At 40.2% G+C, this 24,621-nt stretch overlaps 1 protein-coding gene across 2 annotated transcripts in view; it reads right to left on the bottom strand.

Moving 5' to 3' along the window:
* LOC102213406 (zinc finger E-box-binding homeobox 1-like) overlaps positions 1 to 24,621 on the bottom strand; it is a 72,737-nt gene that overhangs the window by 37,132 nt on the left and 10,984 nt on the right. The gene's annotated exons all lie outside the window — the stretch shown is intronic.

Consider the following 24,621-nt stretch of genomic DNA (forward strand, 5'->3'; position numbering starts at 1 on the left):
ATGAAGAAACCTTGGTATGGGATGTTAGTCCTTTTAACTGTTAAATTAGTACAATATGAAAAAAATTGACCAATGAAAAAACGTAAAAAAAAATGAAAAAAAAATAATGCAGTGTTATATTATAAGATGCATAGTCTGTCCTTATTACTGGTAAAAATAGCAGTCAATGGTCAACCATTACTTTGTGTCCAACCAAAGTTTCTCATTATCACTGTGATCCATTAAGCTCCTGACAAAACTGATTATATGTACCTGAGTATACAGCTCCTACAGCTCCCATAATTCATGTGGAAATGAAAAGTGTAATACATCATATCCAATAACAGAAAACTCGCAGTGCTGTTATCAGTCAACTGCACCATGTTCTAACAGCAAACTAGAGGACGGAGCTTAAAATCCAATGTCATATCGGAAAAAGCCTTTTAAATAAAAAAGTCAAGTACTCGACCACAATCAAATTCTAACATTCACATTAATCATACAAGAGGTACAAACTCACAAGAGAGATAAATTCCCAAATAACAAGTTTAGCCATAACAAATGATTCATAACTCTAATCGTAACCACGTTACCGTTTTTTCAGAGTGCATTTTTAATATTTGGCATTTAGAAAACTTGCACACTCTTCATAAAGAAGACACATACCGACCTCGAGTGACTCTTATACCTTAATCCCGTAATCTTCCGAGATGATGTTGGGTGGCTTATGTGGTACAAACCATGGGTGATGTCATTTCCCTCTGAAGCTACCATTTATTGTAAAGTATGGTCTCACTAGTGACTGACGGAAGCAACACATGATCGTAATTTAAATAAAGCATTGGAGGACTTTAGTAGTTAAGAAACGTATTAATACATTTGTTTAAAATGGTTTAATATTGTTGTGCTTGAACACAATTCCATATTTGGGGTGGTGAGCAGTGAGATAAATTAAACTGGTGACTCAGTTTTTGATTAGTCCTCACACCAAGAAGGCCCTGGGGTTTTTAGATTTTTTTCTGGGAGCTCCCCTTTATCACTTTATCACTCTTTATCAAAAAATATGGTAATTTAATAAGAGCTATCTTGGCCTCAGAAGAAAACAGAGGCTAACAGGATAGTGATAAAGGATATTCTAAATCTCAAAAGTTTCACTTACTGGTTAAAATAAATAAACAAATAAAAATAGTCTTTCAGTCCACTATGTGCATTTATCTGACAAATATATATGTAAAGGAATATTAAAATGTAGATATAAACAAATGTGGCTGATTAAATTGGCCCAGGCAGATTCAGACCGTGTGATTATAAGTGTAAAATTCAAACATGGACAACTGGAACATCGAGCACAAGTAATTCTTTTTGGGTCATCATCTGTGTCTACAGTTACATTTAAGTATTCAGACAATGAAATTATTTTTGTAAGTTTGCCGCTGATTTCAAATCCACTGTGGTAGCGTGCAAACAATCAAGTTGTGAATGAAGTGCAGATGTTTAGCTTTAATTTAACAGGTTTAACAAAAGTACATTAACTGTTTAGGAATCACAGGCACAACTATATATCTAACTATACCTAACTAACTTGGGGTGTGCACACAGAAAGCAGTTACCGAGGACAAGTAGTATTAGTTGTTATACTTTTTTTTTTTGTCCAGTGCATGCCAGCTATAAGAGTGATTAATATATGTCTTTATCTTAAAATAAAGATTTGTATTTGTTTTTACTGCCACCTGGTGCAATACACTACTACTGCCAGGAGGTGTTGGTAATGTACCTAGAAGCTGTTTGTCAGACACAGCAAACACAGCAGAAGAACAAAACATGCTAACATATGTAAACCCAGTAGAAACCAAAAGTTATATTGCTCTTGTGCTATTATTTAAGTAAATAACAAACTAAACCCACTGAGCTGGACTTGTCTGAGAAGTCAGAAATTAATGAAACCACTAAAATTAATTTTTCTGTTCTGCCTTTTTTTTTTAAACACTAAATTAGAAAATTCATTGACAACAACAATAATTATATTTTAGCATAACAAATATAATTATGATTTAAAAGCTTGTGCTTACTGTCGGATTTTGGTAATTACCAATATTTTTAATTTAGGGTAGCTGTGGAATAAATCACTGGGCAGTATACGTGCATTACATATATACACCAACACAACCGTACATAAATAACACAAATAAATGATACAAATAAAATGAAATGATGACAAATGTGAATGATAAAATCATGAATTTTAATATGCATCAGGCTAATGAGCTGCCCAGTGGTACATGCTGAATTTCTGCAGTGTATGTGTGTAATGAGTCATGCTCCACAGGGGGTGGCAGTGCACCGGGGCATTACGTAACATTCTCAGCTCAGATCTCAGTGCTGCTATAGCTGCCTGGAAAAACCAGCAGTTTGACTGCACCTCTGCTCTACATCATAATCTGTCTAATCAAGTACAGTTCATCGGTGAGTCATATCAACACTAATGGGTGATGAGGTATGCACTGAAGCTGCTCTGGAGAAAGATTTTCAGATAAAAGTCTTCCAGTCTCATCAGTCTCCCTAAAGTGAGGCTTCAAGTCGAGAATGTCATTTGAGCAATCTGTGTCTGAGTGTCACTGTTAGGTCATATTAGCTTAAAAAAAAATGAAATCAACAAGTAAAAAAAAAAAAAAGCAGTAAACAAGCACTCTGTTTACAAAAGGCCAGAGTCAACAACAGCAAGTCATCTTCTTGTTTTACAAAGAATGCTTCAAAATGTGGAACCGGCAAAACTAATGACGCAACTCAGATGGAAACCGCCTGAGAACTAGTGTTGCTATTTAAAGGACATTTCACAAACCGCAAAAAGGCAATAACTATGATGTGCATACAGTGTAAAAAGCATATTCGGAATGTTTCTTTAATAGAAATTTCCATTTATTTTCAGAATAAAACTGTCTATTTAAAAACACTTAATAAAGTGTTCCATGTTATGACACAGAGCTATTTGGTCCAATCAAATCCACCTCAAAACTGACAGCTGTGCCCCATCAATGTCATCAAACGTATTGAAAATTTATTTTTTGCAATTTGCAATTAACCCTGCCACAGTGTTCTGCTGAGTCACATTCTCCAAACAATACCAACAGCCCCGAGCTGATCCTTTTGGAGTAGGAGCCGAAACATATTAAGCAACAGTTAGATGATCATAAGACTGCACTGCAAAAAAGGCAGAAGACCCTAGAAGAGACAGAGTTTCTACACTAGACCGGGAAACACTTTTAAAGATCAGTCCCATGGACCAAAGGACTCATACATCAAGTCAACATAAATACAGTTTATATCAACGCAATAAAACGTGGCCTATGTGCTTGTTGACTCTTCTCTTATTGTGTATGTTTTGGGCAAATATCTTCATTCAATAGCCTTCCACTGATGCATGCAAATAAACAAAATAATTATTTAAAAAGTATACCAACCTATGTAAATAGGTTAAATAAATTACTATAAATGACCTAAAGCAGAAGCTTTAGCATCTCTTTAATGTTTCTAAATAAAGAAGCTCAAAAGTATTATTTCTGTTTAAAATAATAAATGATTATTTTACATTATTTTAATGTATTTTTTGATATTTGAGAACACTTTGAGAACTTTGGGAGTCTGGGATTGTAGTGAAATAGCCACTGAAGATAGACAACAGTTGAATTAATGGTGCAGGAAAGCACAAAGAGCCTGTTCCTCACCGTCAAGTCAAACTCTCTTCTCGTGTGAATGTGTCACATAGAGAGGTGAAACAATACGCTTAATAACTGAAGGTTTTCAACTAAAAAGTCTTTTCTGACGCCAGACTGAAGGCGTTTCTCTGCATGTGACCCGGCCTTCTGACCTCTGATCCTACGGGGGGGATGCAAGACAAAAGAAACTGTGCTTTTGTAAGTGCAGCTTCACAGTGAAAGCAAAGCTGGATTTTGAGATTTGCCCCAAGTCCCACTGAGCCTGTAAGTCGGTAAAAAGTGATCCACATCCTAGATGCGTGCCTGACATTCACCTGCCATACTAGCTTACCGCTGCCTGCCTAACAAACTCAGAGTCCAGACTGTTTGACGGGTGTACATTCAGCAGGATTTAACTCACCATGACAACAACTGGGTCACACGCTAACATGACGCGATTGGGAATTGACTCCTATACAGTATAAACACAGCTTTGACCTACACATCACACACCACACTCCAACCAACTCACACTTTTGCTACAGAGGTGCGCATTCACTATTTGTGACAAATGTAACCTGAACGCGCTTACAATAAGCAGCCCTTCACATTCAGGAAGCGACATATTGGGAAGTGGGGGGTTTGCGTGGTGAGTGGTCACTTCCTGTTTACCTTAGTACCTCCCCCCTCGAGTCTTCCTCTATATACCCAGTCCTCTACTCTCAGCTCTGCTCTGCCTTCGCTCCTTAAATCAGCGGCTGCTTTCTGTTCTTTTAGCCACACAAGGCATCAACATTTTGGTTTAACTGATGTAACAACGAAGCGAATAAAGTATCTGCAGGACTGTGTATTATGGAGATGAGTTGGGTCCAGGCCAGAGCTTTTAGAAATGCTGTCCAGGTACTTTTAACTGCACAAGAACACCAAACTGACATTTTGCTCCTTTTCTTTTTCAATCCTAAATTTAGAAAGAAGTAATAATTGATGATTACATCTCTGGGACATTTCTACTGTTGTTTTCAGTCTTCTGCTTCAGTGACAATGATACTTCAGCATATTTATCTGCAGGTAGCAAAGCAACAACAATGCTCCCCCTTTCTCAAAATGAAATTAAACCTTGCACTTAAATCTCACTTGCTGGTCCATCATAAACTCATTAATGTGACTGAATCTGATATGAAAGCTGACAAATATACTGTATTTTCTCTTGTCCCTTTGTTGCAGATTTCCAGTCTGGCTCAGGCTAAGCTTCAGTGCCTACCCACTGTATTGGACTGGTCCGTGGCTTTACAAAACATAATCCAATATCATGCTTGCTAACAGCTTCCTAGCTGATCCTCTCTTCTATTTTTGTTGTTTCAGTGCAGTCTTAAACATCGCAGTATAAATGTAATATAAATGTAATGGGCTGTAATGACAAAGAGGCTATGCTTCTGTTTTGATGAGTAAAAATCTAGTATGTCGCACTTGTAATTGGGTTTGTATGTCTGTGTGATGCACCAACATAGCTTACAGCTGCAGTATGCTAACCAAATATGGTAACGTCTGTCTTTATCTTAAAAAATTCAAATGCTGTCACAGCCCCCAAGATGTCATGGGGGCTGTGCTCATCTTTTATATGCAGTCCATGATCAGGGTCCATTCCACTGGCAGGAATGTCACATTACTTGATATGGTTTAGGTAAAATTCCTTGTGTTGATGAAACTATCCATCCACTCTGATGACAATTCTGCCTTTGCTTCCATAAGAAGCTAAGAAGCTGAAGATGGTTTAAGTTCTTTCAAAATACGATCAATGACCAGGATCCATTCACAAAAACACAGTCTGATATGCTGTAAAACAACGGTATCGATTTATTAGTAAATCGATTCATTAATCATTCAAAGGCACCGTATGACACCAAAAACCAAGAGCTACAGATGAGCATGTGTAATTGTTTTCAGCTCTCACAGACTGATTTCTCACATGCTGGAAACTCCCTGCTGCCGGTCCAGTTCTTTTAAATGCATGGGAGGAGAAACAAGAGTACTCACTTCAAAACAATGAGTACCTAACAGCCTGCAGCCTGTTGGCGTGTGTTTGTGCATGAGAAGTAAAGTGAGTGAGAGATGAGGCAGGTCGTCCAACATATAACCTGCATTGTCATACTCACTCAAATTTCCCACCTCCCACACACATGTGCATACACTTTCTCTATTTTAACACACACAAACACACACGAGTGCTCACTCATACAACCTCTCTGGCAGGGCGTTTCCCTTCTCCTTCACTACAGAGGCTGCAGCGGAGAGCTTAAATCTAATTTAATACTACAGTACATGCATTAATCTGCTGCATCAGGAGGCACACACACTCACTAATCTTCCCTTGCCAGAAGGCCATCCATACCAGCTCTACACCTGGATTAAATGGTTTCATACAGTAATCTATCATAGGTGATTTATTGCATACAGCTACTGTTTGTACACTGAACTCAGAGGGTTTTACCTCTTGTGTGGCAATTAAATCAGTGATGAGATCAGACATAGGCTAACAAGGTCACAACTAATGAGACAGCTGCAGCAACATTTTCATTCAATTGTTCAGTCCAGAAAATGTCACAAAAATGTCAACATCCCAAAATGTCCAGAGGAAGGAGAGGAAATCACTTTCATCAAGATGAATTCTGACTAAATGTAGTGAGGTTACAACAAAAGGTCTATTTAACATAGCATAGCATAGTATAAAAGATGGCTGTAGCCATGTGGTTAGTGAGATACTGTTATGAAGCTTTGAATCTCACACACTCATTGACTAACGACTTGTCACTCACAAGTCAGTTGACATACCCTGGATAACTCTTACTTCTTATTCTAATAAAGGTTAGGTTTAATACGACCTGCAACATTATGACTGAATGCGTTAAGTTATCAGTAAACTACTTTCCGAGGTAGCACCAAGACAGTTTACAGCCATTTTCACATACATATCAATACAATCAGAAGTGTTTTTGCAACCAGAGGAGTCGCCCCCTGCTGACCAGTGGAAAAGATGCAGGTCAGACCAGGAAGTTGGCTTCATCTTTTATGTTATCTAAAGACACAGTTCACTTCAGTTTGCTAATTGAGATGAAAAATATAGAAGTTGAAAGTTGTTAAATATGAAGCAAAAGACTGAACAAACTGAAAAAACGTCACATTTCCAAATATGTTTGTGTGAAGCACCACAGCAGAGCTGAAACAAGCTGATTAATCAGCCACTGCTTCAATTCAATTCAATTCAATTTTATTTATATAGCGCCAAATCACAACAAAAGTCGCCTCAAGGCGCTTCATAGATACAGAGAAAAACCCAACAATCATATGACCCCCTATGAGCAAGCACTTTGGCGACAGTGGGAAGGAAAAACTCCCTTTTAACAGGAAGAAACCTCCGGCAGAACCAGGCTCAGGGAGGGGCGGCCGCCTGCTGCGACCGGTTGGGGTGAGAGAAGGAAGACAGGATAAAAGACATGCTGTGGAAGAGAGACAGAGGTTAATAACAGATATGATTCAATGCTATGTTAATACATAGTGAGTGAGAAAGGTGACTGGAAAGGAAAAACTCAATGCATCATGGGAATCCTACGCCTACGTCTATTGCAGCATAACTAAGGGAGGATTCAGGGTCACCTGGTCCAGCCCTAACTATATGCTTTAGCAAAAAGGAAAGTTTTAAGCCTAATCTTGAAAGTAGAGATAGTGTCTGTCTCCCGAATCCAAACTGGAAGCTGGTTCCACAGAAGAGGGGCCTGAAAACTGAAGGCTCTGCCTCCCATTCTACTTTTAAATACTCTAGGAACAACAAGTAGGCCTGCAGAGCGAGAGCGAAGTGCTCTAATAGGGTGATATGGTACTACAAGGTCATTAAGATAAGATGGGGCCTGATTATTTAAGACCTTGTATGTGAGGAGCAGGATTTTGAATTCAATTCTGGATTTAACAGGAAGCCAATGAAGGGAAGCCAAAACAGGAGAAATATGCTCTCTCTTTCTAGTCCCTGTCAGTACTCTTGCTGCAGCATTTTGGATTAGCTGAAGGCTGCTCCAATAATCGTCACAGCTTGTCAAGTTATATGATTTACAACTTCTTCTTTTCTCATTTAAATAAAATATTTTTTTAAGTTTTTGTATTTAGTCAGCGACAGGATGAAAATTTCCCCTCAGGTTCCAGGAAGGTCACTTCTTACTTTTTTCTGACAGTTTTTGATCTGTTTTAAAGAGCGGGCCAGAAAAAGACAAGTAGACCAGTGAATAATTTACGTTATATTTTACAACAGAAGTCCTTATCTAGTAACCGAGATTTTCATGTGGTTTCACTAATATACATCAGTAAACAGGAAAAGCACAAAGTTCTTAAGGGAACTAGAACTGATCAGTGTCTGTCTATCAAAGTAACTTCTGCTTTGCTAATCTGATTTCTTACATTTTTCAGAATTACTTTCAACAGTGGACTAAAATTGGGGACACAAACACTTCTGGTAAATTATTTAGACACAACATACATATTGATAAGACATGAGCATGTGTAATTCTGGCTTCGGCCTCCTGTTCATCTTGATGAGCCAATCTACTTAATTCATTATTAATGGGGTACAGAAACCCGTTTCTGCCTCTTCCAGGGAGGATTTCTTCCTGTTTAAAGGCCTTTTTTCACAGCAGACATTCTGACTTGTCATAACAGGAGTTACAAAAAACTTTAACAATGGTTTTATTCCATTCAAGTGTCCCAGTAAGCCATGACAGTGTTACAATAATTTCATTGTTAACATCTGTACTTTTCTTACTCTGACATGTCAAAATGTGCTCTGTAAAAAAATACAGGCCTTTTGTAAATCATCCGCGAAAAGTGAAATGTGTAGATAAAAGCCCTCCTTTTTTTGCAAATTGGACAGCTTTCTGATATCTGACTTCACATAACAGGACTAACAATTATTTTTATTCTAAAATAAAAGCCGTTTACTTTTTTTTTTTTAAATTAAATGTGTCCTACATGCCCCAGGTCTGCCTTGAAACCCATTATTTTTTCCTTTTAACTCGAGACAAAAAACAACAGCAAAAATTACCACCGACCACAAAAGGTCTGGGAATTCAAGAAAATCTGTCCATTTGAGATTATCAAAACAATTAAGCTGTTTTAAGTAAGCTGGGATTTTTTTTTTCTTCTTATAAGCCGAACAGCTTCTCAGCTCAGCCTGACTAACACTGGGACACCACTATAGGTCCCTATACTAAAGTCTCAGGACACCTTTAAAAATACTATTTAGGACAAACATTGTAGCTGATAGGGTCTCTGCTACAATCACCCACCTATGAGTAAGAGGATATAAAACTGATCGGAGTGATGCTGCCTGACCCTTTAGTCTGACATTCAGCCTGCGAAACAAGACATTGAATTTTGGTGAAATATCTCTTTAATCGTCTTCTGAATCCGGAGGTTTAGTTGGAGGACAGGGTTGAGGGCAGGACCTGAAGTCAGGCAGAAAATAGCTCAAGAAGACGTGTGTGTGTGTGTGTGGTGTCTCAAGGCTGCTTGGCCAAGAATAAGCGATTAAGAGGAGGCGCTCTGACCCTGTTTTCTAGTAGTCTATGAAGCACACCCGTGGGAATAAAAGAGAAGGGAGGTTACATAAGCTTTACTCTGAGAAACCCTCACATACAGCATCCGCTGTCACTGCCACAGAAAGATTGACTGACTATGCAGACTTACTACATGGTAGGAAGTGAGATAAGTCGAAAATAATAGTGATGATAAGCAGGGGCTCTAATGACTTCTGCAGGCAGACCCCAAGTTACCTGCTTCTAAGACTTTCAGCTCTGCTGGATCTACTCAAATAGTCAGACCATCCCTGATACACTAGGCAGAACAGAGGGGAAGCCGACTGTGAGAGCGAAAATCAATCTGATAGCTTGAGTTTCCATGATAGGGGCCGCATGAGAGCCAGAGCAACCGGGGAGCAACTGATTGAATTTACCTAAGAAACCCAGCTGCTACTGAGTGAGAGGGAGAGGGAGGAGACGTGTGTGTGTGTGTGTGTGTGTGCGCGCGCGCGCGCCTATGGCAAGAAAAACTGCCATACTAGCACTTTCCTTTCTTCTCTCTTTCTTTATGTAATTCCATTTTATGTAGGTCTCCACTTTGGCAGACGTGAGATCTGAGGCTAAGACATTAAATCTTTTTGGTCTGTTAAACGACTCGTGTGTGCGCATGCTCGTTCACAGTGCTCAGGCTCATGGCAGGCTATACATCATGCATACATCACCTGCCTGTGACTCTTTGATTTTATTATGAGCACAAATATACCGCGGTGCATGAGCTGCATGACCTGCAGTAAACCGGTTGCTTCTTCATTTTATATTACCGTTTATAGCCTGCGAGTTAAGGCTCATCCTCCACTTTAGTGCAGTGTGCAGTTTAATGTGGCAAATTTAAACAACTTGCTTGTTAAAAGCCATTATAACCTTTGATATAGAATGTCATATTGCAGTCTCTGCTCTCCCTGGTTTAACTCGTTTTTGGAGGCGTCTGGATTCCTGAAAACACCCCAGAAGGCAACACAAAGTGTTAATGAACAGGCCTCGGCACAAGCATTGTTGATCAATCACATGCTGAATCAGGTGACATATGTTCTTGAATGTCTTATATTAAAAAAGAAACTATATTCTGTTCAGACAACTCAAGCGTGAAAATAACTAATGCAGAAGTAGATTCTAATTAGTTTGGTTTCTATCCTCTGAGCTCATTATTATATACACAAATATAGTATATGTATGATGTATGATGACTAAATATCCGCCAGCGCCTTTAGGTGACAGATCATTTTAGGGTCCAATATAGCAACTGAAACCACTCCTATTCAAGATGATGGCTGCAATTACAGCGTACTAGAAGCACCTCTCCACTCTGCATCACCTTTAAAAATAGGGGCAGGTCTATTTGTGTCAGTAGACCTTGGCAGGAAGTCACACACAGGAACAGGAACTGCATAAAGAAACCAGTCAACTTCCAAAATAAAAGACCAAAGGTAGAAATGCTCCTGGTTAGATTTGATTCTCTTCAAAGGAATCGAATCTGCATCTGAGACATCACAGTGTATTCCTGGGGTGAAGCATGTAAGTGTGTTTGGCACAGCACAGTTCGAGTTACTTGCCTGAACTATCTTGCAGGCTTGGCTCCATTTAGCTCCCAGCACATTTTTTCTCAACCGTTCTTCATGCTGAGTCGTTAAAAATGTATTATTAGATTTTAGGAAAAAATTCCTCCTGTGACTTGGGAAAAGAAATGATTCTGGAAAAACAAGCCGGATGTGATAATAAAATCTGTCAACAGTGCCAGACACTAATGTGTCGGTATGACAATATGATACTGAATCATGATACTCGTTCTTTTGCTTTGTGCTCCTTGGAGAGCTGCAAGTCTCTCACCTCTCCACTACACTCTGTCTATAAAAACCTGACTCACCCAGAAAACCCCCTCTACAATATAACACAAGTATGACCACCAGACTGACAGATAAATAGTTTCCTCATAGCGAATCCAAGCTGGAGACACCAGTCCACGAGTTTACTGAAAACACAGTTCCAGAGCTGAGGCTAATTATTCGTCAGAGCTGATGAGCCTTGGCACCCAGAGCAGGAGAAGGTCAGGGAATACAGAGGCCTCGCTTTGAGCAAAACCACCCAGCATATTACTGCTGTCCAACATTTATATCTTGCTTACCCGGTGCAGAAAGGTGCAGCGATAAGCCCTGTTTAGATGAAATAGCAAAGGACATAAGGGATGTCGAGGACAATCTTTCAAGTAGTGAATCAGCATTTAAATCATTTTTTTTCCTGTGTTCTGCCGATCCCTGCACCATCAGATCAATACGGGTGACAAATTAGGCCAGACTTGATTATTTGTATTCTGCTTGATGCACTGACAAGACCTTCTTGTGAGGTAATGAGGTCAGTCCTTTCCCAGGACTTCGCAGTCACCGACCGTCTGCAGCAGGACGCAGTGGATTACAAATGAGTACATTTAATTTAATGACTACAAATCAGATTTCTTCACTTAGCACAAAAAAGTGTCACTTGCACGCAGAACTGAATACTTATTGCTAATCAAATGTGACTTTAAATTACAGTTTTGATGTCAACATTTATGATAAAATGCTTCTGTGTTGCAGTGATGTAACTGTTTTGTCTTGTCTTGTCTCTATTTTTTAATTTGTTTTTAAGTTCAACAAATTTATGATTAGCCTAATTGTGTTAAATAATCTTCATTTCAGTGTCGATAATTAAGTAGTTTTACTTCTTAGTTGGTGATTTCTGTATATTAAAGACTTGAATCTGCATGAAAAACCTTTCCTCCTTGTTTGTAGCTGTTTGTAGGTTTTCTTACTAATGAATAGCACACTCATTTAGCTTTCATTGCTTAGTAGAGAAATTACAATACAATAAAAAACATTTGAAGCATATTAAGTACTATTAACTGAGTGCACTCATTGATGAAGTGCAGATGGTGACCACCATGCTGATGGTTACCAACAGCTTCTGCCACCCCCCAATGAGCAGCCTCGTTTTAGTGTAAGACCAGAGGCCAGAAAGAAGACGACGCAGCCAAGCTCAGAGCCACACAGTGTCCATTCGCTCTAAAGAGGTCGGAAAGGTCGCTACCCAGCCGTTGCCGTCCACTGACTGGAAACGAGCAGTGACAAAGCATGCAGAGGCCATCTCATGGAAGGAGGAGGAGGCTGCAGGAGGAGTAGGAGGAGACAGGACAGGTTAGTGTGTTGGGGAGGGTGGAGAAACTAAGCGCATGGCCTTTAGCCACATGACACTCACTGAGGAAAAAAAGAAAGCAGGGCAGCTAGCTTGCGGTTAAAATTCAGAAATGCCTGCTGGAGCTGAATCCATTCATTTGAATATAAATCAGTTTATCTTCCAGCAGACGCCGGGGAATCTTCCCCAGTGGCACCGGCACAGATGTAATTTACACTGTTGCATTACATGAGGTTTTTTTTTTATTCCAGCCCAAGCAGTCGGGTTCGTCTGCCAAAACGAGCTGGAAAGACACCCACAAATGTCACAATGTTGAAATGATAATATTCCTAAGCATAGATTGAATTACAATTTCAAACATTAAGCCGGGACCATGTGTATTTACTTTAGTACTAATGAAAACATCAAGCTGGCATGTACTGAACAGCAGGGATGCACTCGGCCAGAGGATGATACACAGGCTTTCTAAAGCGCTCCTGTTTTATTGCTCCCACCACATTGGCCAAAATTTCTCTACACAGCTACCATCGACTGATCCAAAGAGTACATGTGCTTTCAAACAAAGCAAATGTAGCAAGAGTAGGATGTAGTGACTAAAAGCCAGTTCATGCTCTGCCAGAAGTAGTTTCTGAGACATGCTGTCCAGTGATGTCAGACGTGTTTATATCTGATCGAAATAGCTGCACTCAAAAGCAGAGTGAAAGACCGCCTGTCATAAAGAGTAGACAGACATGATGAAGCCTACATTTTTTGGGGATAATAGCATGTTTCCAGTTAGTTTCCCCAGAGAGACATTGATAGCATTGCTCAGGGCTGTGCACATGAAAAGTGCACAAACACTAAAAAATTTAAACTCAGCCTGCTTTCTCACCTCCGCAACCCTGACGAACGCTGGTGATGTGAAGTCGGATAATTGGTTTCAGAAAAAATACAGAAGTAGAGAAGTGGAGACAAAACCCTCATCTTTGTGAAGAGAGTCACAAAGGTATTCCTCCCTTTAGCAAGCTGCACAGACACTAAGGGTGTGTGGTACAGATTTTATCATAGTAGCACTCATTACCGTGATAAACGCACAGGTCTGGATTTAAAAACATAAAAAGGGAAATTTACCTCCTGCAGCACCTGATGAACTACACCATTGCCACAGGTTATATACATTAACCAGACGCCCCTGGTAAGTAGTGCTTCTTTCAATCCATTAGCAATTATTCTGTCTTGGAACTAGGGCCAGATTCGTTATCGAATCCCAAATCGATTCCTGATCAATTTTGTGTTTGTAAAGAATAAGGCCCACACAGGTTTTGGCACTGATTTAATTGTTTCATTACCTCTGAGTCTGAGCACAGTGCAGAAACAGTAAAACAGAGGCTTGCATGTTTTCCAGTGTGCCAGAAAAACATGTCAGAACTGATAAAAGCAATTGATAAGCCTGGACACGTGCTGTTCCAGTGCACTGGACGATTCCTATCCCGAGGTCTCACACTCACTCATTTCGTTCCGGAGGATAAAGATCTTTTCTCTTAATGTTTTTTGGCTAGCAGTATTGTAGGTAACATACTCTTCCTAACATTAGGTTATTGTTAAGACAAAACACTGTGAATAAAAGTCTTTATTCACTGAAATGAAATGATTTGAGTATCTGAATGACCTTAACTTGTCATAGGACCTTTCTGTAATGCAGCCTCTGGTGCATATGAAGAGGAAGTCCTCTACTTTATTATTTTCCAGCCTCAGATTCATGAAATGTGCCTATCCAACAGTTTCCCTTCCATACAGCTGCCGCATTATGATCAGCAAAACACACAACAAACCGGCAGCTGTGTAGCAGACGACACATTCATAAAGAATTGAAGGTACCCTGGACTTGTCCTTTGTTTTTGCAATCCCGTAGGAGCCTCTGTTGTTCTGCTGGAGTGACAGATACTGGTGAGAGTAAATCTAGGTCATCGCTGTGTATTCGAGGCTCAGCATTAGTGTTTGACCCAGTAGTTTCACCCCACGGTGTTTTTCAAATTTTTGTGTCTGACTCTCAACCTCTGGATTCACCCTGAGAACAATAGAGTGATGAATCGTGTCTCATATCAGTAAAGTCAGGTGAAACTTTTCTGCCACTTTCAACAGCTAATCACATTTCAGTCCTCGTTTCCATGACAATAAAACCGAAACGAAAGACTCCAAAAAGAGGAGTATTTGTAGAGCGGTTCATCACATCGCAGCTGGGAGAAGCAGAATACTGATTGCGCAGGTCTCGATGAGTCCGTGTGTTGGAATGAATTTAAAGAAAGACTCAATCAATAGCTTGTATAATAGTATACGTGATTTGTAACTGAAAACTACAACAACTCAAATACACAACAACAATATTACGTGTGACTCAGCAGGGATTCAGGAGAAGAATGAAAATGGGGAAAAAAATTCCCATGGAGCAATTCTGCCAGCTCGAAACAAAAGAGAAAAAAAAAATCCAAAGCCAGCCACACATTAAAATATTTTTCTATTCTTGTGCATCATTTACTGTTCCTTGGCCCTGATCATGAGATATTCATCTTTGTACTTTCAGGCAGGTCTGCATCCACAGTGATCACAAATGACTCTTTTAGTGTATTTTTGTACAATCATTTATGTGAATTTGATGCTGATAATAATGCATGTGGAACGCAACAAAAGTACATAATGCCTGTTAAGCATGAAGCTCTGTTATGCACATGCATTGGTACAACAACACAACTGGCTCCTACTTTCACTAGCTCTTTGGAAACAAGATTTCTCCTGCAGCCTTTTCTTCATGCTCCATCTCTCTCTTTACTATGTCTGCCAGTTTGCACAGCCATCAGGAATTGGACTGTGAGTGGAGATATGTTGTTGGGAAAAGCCCAAACAGCTGGTTTAACCCCTCAAACACCCAACCTGCTTAAGTGTCCTTGATGGAAACTCTCTTCTTCTTCCAGCTGAGATGCAGTTATGCAGCTGCTGCTGACCTGTAATCTCCATGTGCCAGAAGAGCAATTCATTGTGCCTCAAACTGTCCGTGCAGTACTTCCTTATACCCTTTAACAGAAAGCCCAGCCCCCTTTCTTTTGCTTCCATCTTTCCTGTCACTCTACCCTGTGAGTGGGGGGTTGTTCAGTCTCTGGTAGGTGCAGCAAGGTTAATATCCTCTCAATCAAGCCGCCCATCATCTATGGCCTCATGTGAAGCTGTCTGGAAAAGCTACAAAGGGCTACTGGAAAGTAAAAACACAACGGATGGAAAAACACTTGACTTCTGCTGGTTTCTGCTTTACATGTTAATACTGTCTCCACTGACCTTTCCTTTTAAGACTGCTGCGGGTTATCGCACTCAAAATGTCATTAAGGTTCACCTATTAAGTCTTCAATCGCCTATAGCGCTCTTCTCCCTGCCTGCCACAGCATTAGAAACATTTATAATGTAATAATTACCATTAAATATAATGAGAAAAACTGCGGTTGACAGCTTCTTGAACATGTGCCACCTGGAGGACTGGATGACCTGTTTTTAAATCCATGCCTTCCGTTTTGTAAGACATGCTGTGGTTCATTTCCAATTTATAGAGGGACAAATTTAATATCCATTAGGCCCTTGGTATTGTATTACTGGTGCAAGACAAAGGATATCCTATAGCTATAGCCAAACCAGCTACTGCTGAAGCATGCAGCTAATCATACCATTGATCAATAAAACTCCAGCATCTGTTCTCATGGAGATGCTGCAATGCAAATATTTATATTGCCAAACCTATTCTTGACTCGGAATGGGTACCGGTATCCGGTGCCATTATGGCACTGGTTCTGACATAAACGGTAGTAACCAGACCAAAAAGCAGCGCACATTTCGGTGCTTTATTTCTGCGCTTTTTTTTCTTGAGATGTCATACACTTTGGATTCTAGCCAATCATTTTACGTTTCCAAGGATAGTAGGTACGTACGTTCTTTTAGAGCAGAACTACACATTAAAAATGCCCAAGCCGAAGCGGTCAAAGTCTGGCTGTACTTCACAGAAAAAGATGCAAACTCAGCAGCCTGCAACAAGTGCTTTAAGGTGATACTGTGCAAAGGAGGTAACACCTCGAATCTGATGAAACACCTAGCGATGCATAGCATTTTTTTAAAAGCCGAAAAATGCACCGTTTTTGATAGCTTGTTGCAAGACCTCACACCGAGCACATCTACTGCGGGTGTGGTGCCTGTTATCGGACCCGGAGTTAGCAACATCCTCCAAGAACCCGAAGAGTAGAGTCCTGGCCCCTAGCCCTGCCAGTGTAGCAGAAGTGATGACGGTTGATGATGGCAGCAGCAGCCGTTCTTTTCTACGTGAGTAGCTTAATTTTGCTCGTGTGTAATTTAACCATGTTATTAAATTAATGCATGTAAGGTGAACTAGCAAACACCGTCGTAGTTACATGCGGCTGTCTTCTTGTTTGATAGAGTGATACCATATATGCCCTATAGCTGCAAAAAAGGCTAACATTGTTATCTTTTTACAAAAAAAAAAGAAAAAAAAAACCATGAGAGGTTCTAGGACAAAGTTTGTGTTTTCCATTGTTTAAGCACCAGTTCCAACCCAAGGAGGTATGTTGTATCAACAGAAAAGGCTAACTTGGTTATAATTTTGCAGAAAAAAAGAGAATGCTAAAAATAAAAACATAAGAGGTTTTTGGACAAAGTTTGTGTTCTCCATTCTTTAAGCACCGGTTCGAGCATCGTTTAAGCTCCGGCACCGTTTCAAAAGTACCGGTTTGGCACCGGTATCGGATAAAACCTAAACGATACCCATCCCTATTCTTGACTGGCTGACGAGCTTGTAGCACAGCTGATATCGCAACGCACAGGAACATTTTCTCCTCCACTGTGTGATTCACCACAGGTGCCTAAAAGAATCATGAGGTATTTATATTCAGTATCTTATTTTACAGTTAGGTCATAAATCTTTTTTCTCTTCACCTTGCTTTTAGTCTGTACACTTGGAAAAGTCCTGCCTTCATAATTCATGTCCTTCCTTGCCTCACATTGGTCACTGAGTTTTACCAGGAAAAACACTTCCATCTTATCCATAATAATATCTGTGAGCCTGATTTATGCCCCAGCAGGTACCACTGCACTGCTGTGGTCATCTTGTACTCTCCACTAGCTCTCCCAACATTTTCCTTCTCACCTGCTCAGTATTCAAATCACACACTCTCCCTCACTGGCACAAAACTTCTTCGGAAATGGGTCGGAGAACTGTGCTGGTTACAAAGTGCTGCTTAGCATCAGCAAAATCTGAGCTCTATGATGTGCAAACATGACATCTGTGTGTTTAGCTGTGTCTCTGTGAGAGCTAGCCTTTAGGGTAGAGGGGTGTATTGCCGCAAGCAATTTCTGTATCCGTGCTGTGCTTCACTAGGCTAAACTACGCTAAACTAAGCGCCCAGATTAACACTGAGACAGTCATTGTGTGGGACTGGCCTCAGCTTCAGGGTAAGCATGCCGAAGCACAAACGGCTATTGCTGTCATGTCAGAAATATTCTTGGATCACACCGCTGCCCTCAGATATCTGGGCAAATGAAGGTCAACGTTAAGGTAACATCACTCAAAATGTTTCCTTTGGAATGAGCGTGCAACCAGTCTTCTCGATGAGAAATGAGTTTCTTTAGCTTCGTACCAATTCCTTAAGTGTAGAGTAACATAAGGAGGTTGTTAAAATGGCTAGGTTAACATCTGGCCAGGGGACAAGCGTTGAAAATGAGGCATTTGGCTAACACGGGCAGTTTTACGGTTCTGCTGATTAATGTGCACTGTTCCTGGTTCTTTGTTCAACTGTTACTGGATATTTGGAGGGTAATCCAAATCTTTTTTTTTCCCTGATATATTTACTGATAGTCTTAATCAGCATGCAGTTGGCTAATTCAGGGGTTTGTTGCAAATGAGCTGAGTTCAACTAGTTATCAGCCTACCGTGAAAAAGTTTACTCGACTTCAACAGTGATACTATTCTTCTACGTATGCTGCAGATGGTGCTGTAAACACCAGTCAGAGCTGCTCTGACAGACAAACAGATGACGGCACCAATTATTTTTATATGAGATATCTCAGGGATTAAATGTGTAGTTAAACATCTGTACATTGGCAAGCAGTTTTCATCTTTACTTAAATGTGATTATTAAACAAAGCTAGACCCTGTTTTGCAAACTACAACCACTCTTACAGATTTGAATTTGAACATTTTAAATATAAAATATAATATAAATATCATCTAGCAATGCATTTTCACTTAAGCTACTGTACTAGTCCATCTGTGTTATTGCACAGTCCCACCTTCCTCGCAGATTAAGCCCTGGTGAATGGGTCGGTGTATCCAGTCGGCAGCCTAATCTCATAATCAAAGCGCAGATGGAGAATGGACGCAGCTCCAGCTCCATCATCCGTTCCCTACTAACCATATCTCCATCTTTCACATCCAGCAGGCTGCTTCACACCATCCCACCATCTTACATCATATTACTTAATCAGCCCAGAGTATTTTTGGCACAGCCAGCACAATACCGCCCATCTACTGTATGTTAGGAGTTGGCAGCAGCCATTGCAAGCTCTGCAGGCAGCAATCTGGCACGTAGCCTCGCCTGGCATGGGAGTTCTGTCCAAACTAAATGAAGACCAGCCGCTGCCGTCTGGATGCCGGACGGTTAGCTAGCTCTGTTTGAACGGCTGTCAGCGAGGGGCGTGTCAAGCTGGGAGATGAGACTGTGCCCAGGCACCAGAGAAGCTGGCACTGCTGAGGACAGCTTCATGTTTGAGTGTTAGTAAAATCAAGCAAGGCAACGACACCCATATGCTTTTCACTGTTAGATTTCAAGTTCAGCTGAACCTCTCGGATGGAGGGAGATGGAATGGGAAGTACTTTATTAAAGTGCTTCCAATTGTGAGCGTTTAGTGTAAATTCAAAAGGCTCAGTTCTCACAGCACTGTCTGAGAACATTTCAAGTGTCTTAGATGATCTATTATTGTACACACAAGCAGATCAATAAGTCGTATTTGGTGCTTTAAAACTTAGTTCTGCCTACAATTTGCAACTCCTAATGTCTGAACACAGGAAGGACTGAGCAGTGATCCTCCCTGTATAGCCTGTGGAAAATACTGCTTTGTTCGGAGAGCATAATGAGATGCTACCCTACTTTTCTTTTACAGGTGTGTTTAGGGAAAACATCAAAAATAAACAACTCAAAGCTGTTCCGTGCGTGGCAGGCAGTAAAGACAAAGGCATAATCCTCAGCTTGCAGCCGTACAAAGCAAACTCCCCAGATGTATAGGTAGTCTGTGAGGATACACGCGTGAGGTTTGTGTGTGTGTGCGTGAGTGCCTGCCTGTTTACCCAGTCGCACAATGCAGGGAGGAGGGGAAGGAAAACACAGGGACAGGCAGGACCTTCCGAACGCAGTTTAACAAAATGTCAAGCGCATTCAGAACGCCATTCGACTGAAATGCCATCCAGGCGAGGTAGCAGAGCGACAAACAGTGCAGAGATGGAGCTGCGTAAAGCGAATGCCAGACAAATATTTATAATTATAACACCTTCTGACTGATAATGTACTTGAATTTCTATAACAGTTTATGGATTCAGAGACTTAAAAATTCCAAACACCTAGGCCTGCACAGTGTTGATTTTCAGCACGGCTGAATGGGATTTACACACAGTGCTTCTGGAAGTGTGTGCAGTAAAGTTAAGTATGTGTTTTGGACAGGGTTGGAGTTAAAAATAAGAAAGTGTTGCAGGGGACACTGCAAATTCAAGAAGCATCCTGTTTTAAAAATAACAAAAAAAAGAAAGTTAAGTCTAATGAATTCACGAGGCCATTTTAAAGAAACAGGTTTCTGCCTTAAATGAGGGGAAAAAACCGTCCGAAGACTCTACTTGAGAGAAAGCATGTTTACTCAGACCAGCTCGGTCTGTTAAGAGGTACTGGGCAGGAGTCTAGCTTTCTTCCCCTGAAGTGTGGTATAATATAATTGTGCTGAAGGGCTGCACACCACAGGAGGAGAGTTTTATATCGAAGCCTGCCTGCTGTAACGGTGTCAGGTGGTATTTATGAGACTTGTAATGGCGCTGAAGCCTAGGCACACCTGCCATGCTGGGAAGGGTACACACACACGCACACACAAAAGCACACATACACGTTCACTGGCAGCAAATCCTTCAGTTTCCTTGTTTCCGCTTGTTTTTAGCTGTTGTTTGGATGCATTTCGGTGCTCGGTTGCTTGACGAATCTGAGGGTTTTATGTACACAAATAAAAACAGAACATGTCTTCACGTGGATTCAGTCTGAGAGAAAGCAGTGTGACATAAACAGTTTTCCCTTTTTCAATAGAGCAGCGTTTTTCAAGTCAAATCATCATCCAGCCGAAAATGAAACTAATTAAAGTAATAATTTTTATTAATCTGCCGATAATTTGCTCAAACTTTAATGCCTGAAAAACCGGCTTAACATTGATCAGTGAACACGGTGACATATCTGAACTGTTGTTTTGTCAGAGTAAAAGTAAAATACATATATAAACATATTTAAGCATAGTAAAGATAATGGAGCTCAATAGAATAAACTAATAATGGCTTCCTATAAAAGTGGTATTTGGGTTTCTCCTAAGGCTTTTCTGCCTCTTCAAATTAGAGAAGGCAGACTAACTAAAGGTTGGTGAGATTAACTCAAAGCACCTCTGAGCTCACATTAAGATGGCTGCTGCATGAGACTAGAGAGGAAAAACAAACAGTGTTGATGAAATCAAGTCAAGACGTGAAAGCTGCAGCCTCTGAGCTGCACCTGTGCCAAATCTCTCGTACCTCTAACCCAAAAAGGGAAACTGCAGCTCAGACAGACTTGTGCTTAAGTTTCGTACATGATGAAAGCAGGAAATTAAACTTTTTACCCATTGACTAGAGGGGCTGAGTTTCCAAAAGCCAGCAGCTAATCTGGTATCAGAAGTGTCGACTTATTTTGCTGTCAGTTTGATATTCCCGTAACAGTCTGTATGAGGAAACCCATCATTTAAAGCACAGTTTCTGTTAGCCCAGCAGCTCGCCAGGCTTTGGGAGAATTTTTAAAATGATTTTCTTAAACAAAACAACTCTCAAGTTAGCAAAAGTATATTATTGACCTATTGTCACTTTTGTTAGGGTTGGAATGAAAGAGGTTAACCACCATCAGATGTCCTCTGGCTGGTAGAGGCTGTGTTACTTGCTCTTCATGCTGGAAATGGGAAATAACCTCTCTTCTTTTAACAGCGGGAGAGTCTCCCTAAAGTCTGCACTGATGTGGAGCCATCCCAACATACTGATTTTACTAGAGCAAGACGGGAACATACATTTGAATCCTGTAACAAGTGCATCAACCTTGACATGTCAGTTATTGAGACCTCTACATTTTTTATCTGCATGATTTGCTTTTTCCCTGAAAAACCTGATTCCTACAATCACACACATGCAGTGCACAGATAATCCACCAGGGATCAGTAATTCATGCAGAGGGTCTATTGAGTCATCCAAAATGGCTGCTGTCAGTCAGTGACCCACAAGTGACTTTTCAAGAATATCTTTGCCAGAGTAAGAAAGATTGTTACTGATACTTCAATAGGAATATTTAATGGATTAACGCAATGTAAAACTGCTTACTTTTAAAATCGCCAGATATAGCAAAAGTTGATACAAGTTAAAACTCACATATGTAAATTGATATTATATTTCTTTTTTTTTTATTCAGAAGGTTCAATAAACACTGTAGTTTCAAAAAATGTGAATTTTCTGGTAATTAATTCATAGTTCAGGCTTTACAGGGGCAAGTATTCCTGTAATGGTGCACTGCTTTCCCACACAGCTGCTTGACAATATAAGTCCTCCCACCTCATTCACTGGACTAATGTCACAATGCTTGAATTAGTAAACACGGTGTACATATACATGGACCCAAACCAGCTAATCTGAAGCAATATGGCCTATTTTTAAGATTAATTTTAAAATCGTATACTTTTAATGCAAAAAAAAGAAATGTTTTACATAGTGTACAAACTTGATCCAAAAACTAAACATCGCCTCATTTTCCACCTAAAACTGTTGCTTTCGATAGACATTAATAGTGTTCGTATAAACTGCAACCTATTCTGAATGCTTTTGTGGTTTGACAGCTGATATTTATACTTCACAGCACATGATCAACAGGTGTAAAGGTTACATCTTCCCAGCATTAAGAAGAGACACCTCTGCAAAAATAATCCTAGGCTCACTACAGTTTTATGCAATGAGCCCAATATATACTGCAGCAAAATTAGAGAGGAAACACTGGGAGGACACAGAGGTCCTGCTACAGTGACACATTTTTATAAGCAAACACCCCACAAAATCACACCTACGTCTATGTTTATGGCTAACAGCTTCCATCTTCAAAGCTATTTTCTAATGTTTGCACACAGAGTGCAGTGTACATATAGACTCTAAAGCCAATGAAGGTGGCCTTCTCAAACGTGTCTTCTTATGTGAACGCAAAGCAAGCCAAAATCCCACGGAGAGACAGCAACACAAACACGCAAACAAAAAGATGAGAAAGCCTGCGCTGTCGCTGCTCCACTCTCCACCTCTTGTCAACTCAACAGCTGACACCTCAGCAATCACGCTGCAACAGCAACACTGACACCAAAACTGCTTTGATCAACAGAAATATAAGTGCGTAAGCACAGCGGCGTTCTCAGCTGCACCGGAGAAGACTGTGTGTCCTATATATCCTGAATGCTCACCAAAAAAAACAAAGCGAACGGGAAATAACCATAAATCCAGAAAAGAATAAAAGCAGTAAAAACAGGAAGGAGACGATTTTTACTCCAATGACCTGTAGTTTTTTATGAATTAATATTCAACCATGAAACTAGAAAACAGCTGCTGCTTTCGAATTGAATTTCTGAATCAATTTGATCAATAAAATGTCAAAAATGAATATCCTGTGAAACAAAGAAAAGCCTTACAGCTGAGCAGCTGAATATGCTCCATGTTAACCAACTGATGAACAAATAGTTTCAGCTCTACATCTACTAGGATATGAAATACAAAACATTTCAGCTGCTACTGCCTGGGACACAAATGAGGGACACAAAATCACACTTTAAGCACCGTTTGATTAAAAACTACTATCGCCAAATGTCCTCATCAAGTATGGATGCTGCACGAAGATATTCACGGCTTTTTTTTCTTGTCCATGTTTATTCTCTGTTTATTCCTGTAGCGTTCATTTCTGCTCCTGAAGGGTCCAATCACTGCAAAATTAGGATCCTTACCTTACCATATAATGCGCCTTGACACCAATGTTGTTGTGATTTAGCGCTATATAAATAAATTGAATTTAACTGATTGCATCTGGAGAGAGTTACTACTGCTTAAGCTGATCAAAAAAGCCCCTTAATGTTAAAAAGTGTCTTTGGTGACAACCTTCAATCCTAAACCCTAAATATATATATTTGAAAGTATTTTTACTCACTTCTATTCCACAAGGTCGAACCAGGAAATATTTTGCACATTTATCAACCATTCGATGAGTCATTTTTGCATTTTTTTTATTTTTTGTTTTTTCATCAGTCCGTTAAAACGATGACTACCACAATTGGTATGCTAGTGGAAAATCCCCTTGCTTTTATTTTGATCTTCGATATGACTTAGTCTCCTCCTCCAGATGAATTCCAGTTTTGGACTACACCTGGTGATGACAGTTCTTCTTTTGCTCTGACGAGCCAGGGAAGGGTCGCTCTTAACAGAAACGTCTGGAGGTGGCTAGCTGCTTCACGTGATACCACACCAAGCTCCCCAAGGTTTCAAAGTAGCACAAAAAAATAGCAGCTGCGGTCCAAGAGTGTGGAATTACAGTGTGCCTGTGTGACGAGAGGAAGTTCATTAAATTCCTCAATTATATTTGTCACAAAGCACTTGGAGATTAAGACACAAACACTGCTACTGCCAGGAATAGAATCCAAATCTGTGCAAAACTGTCACAGAGTCGCTATAGGCTGAGTCGCTATCACGGCGTGATTCAATAACAGCAGCAAAAACACATATTCAAATAAAATGCTTGCAGAGTATGACTTTCAGATAGTGCTGACACCCTGCCAAGAACCACTGTGGAGTGCTAATGTGGTTATTGTCA

Source organism: Pundamilia nyererei, unplaced genomic scaffold (genome assembly GCF_000239375.1).
Source record: "Pundamilia nyererei isolate P.nyererei 1_Seehausen unplaced genomic scaffold, PunNye1.0 scaffold00103, whole genome shotgun sequence".
Taxonomy (NCBI): domain Eukaryota; kingdom Metazoa; phylum Chordata; class Actinopteri; order Cichliformes; family Cichlidae; genus Pundamilia; species Pundamilia nyererei.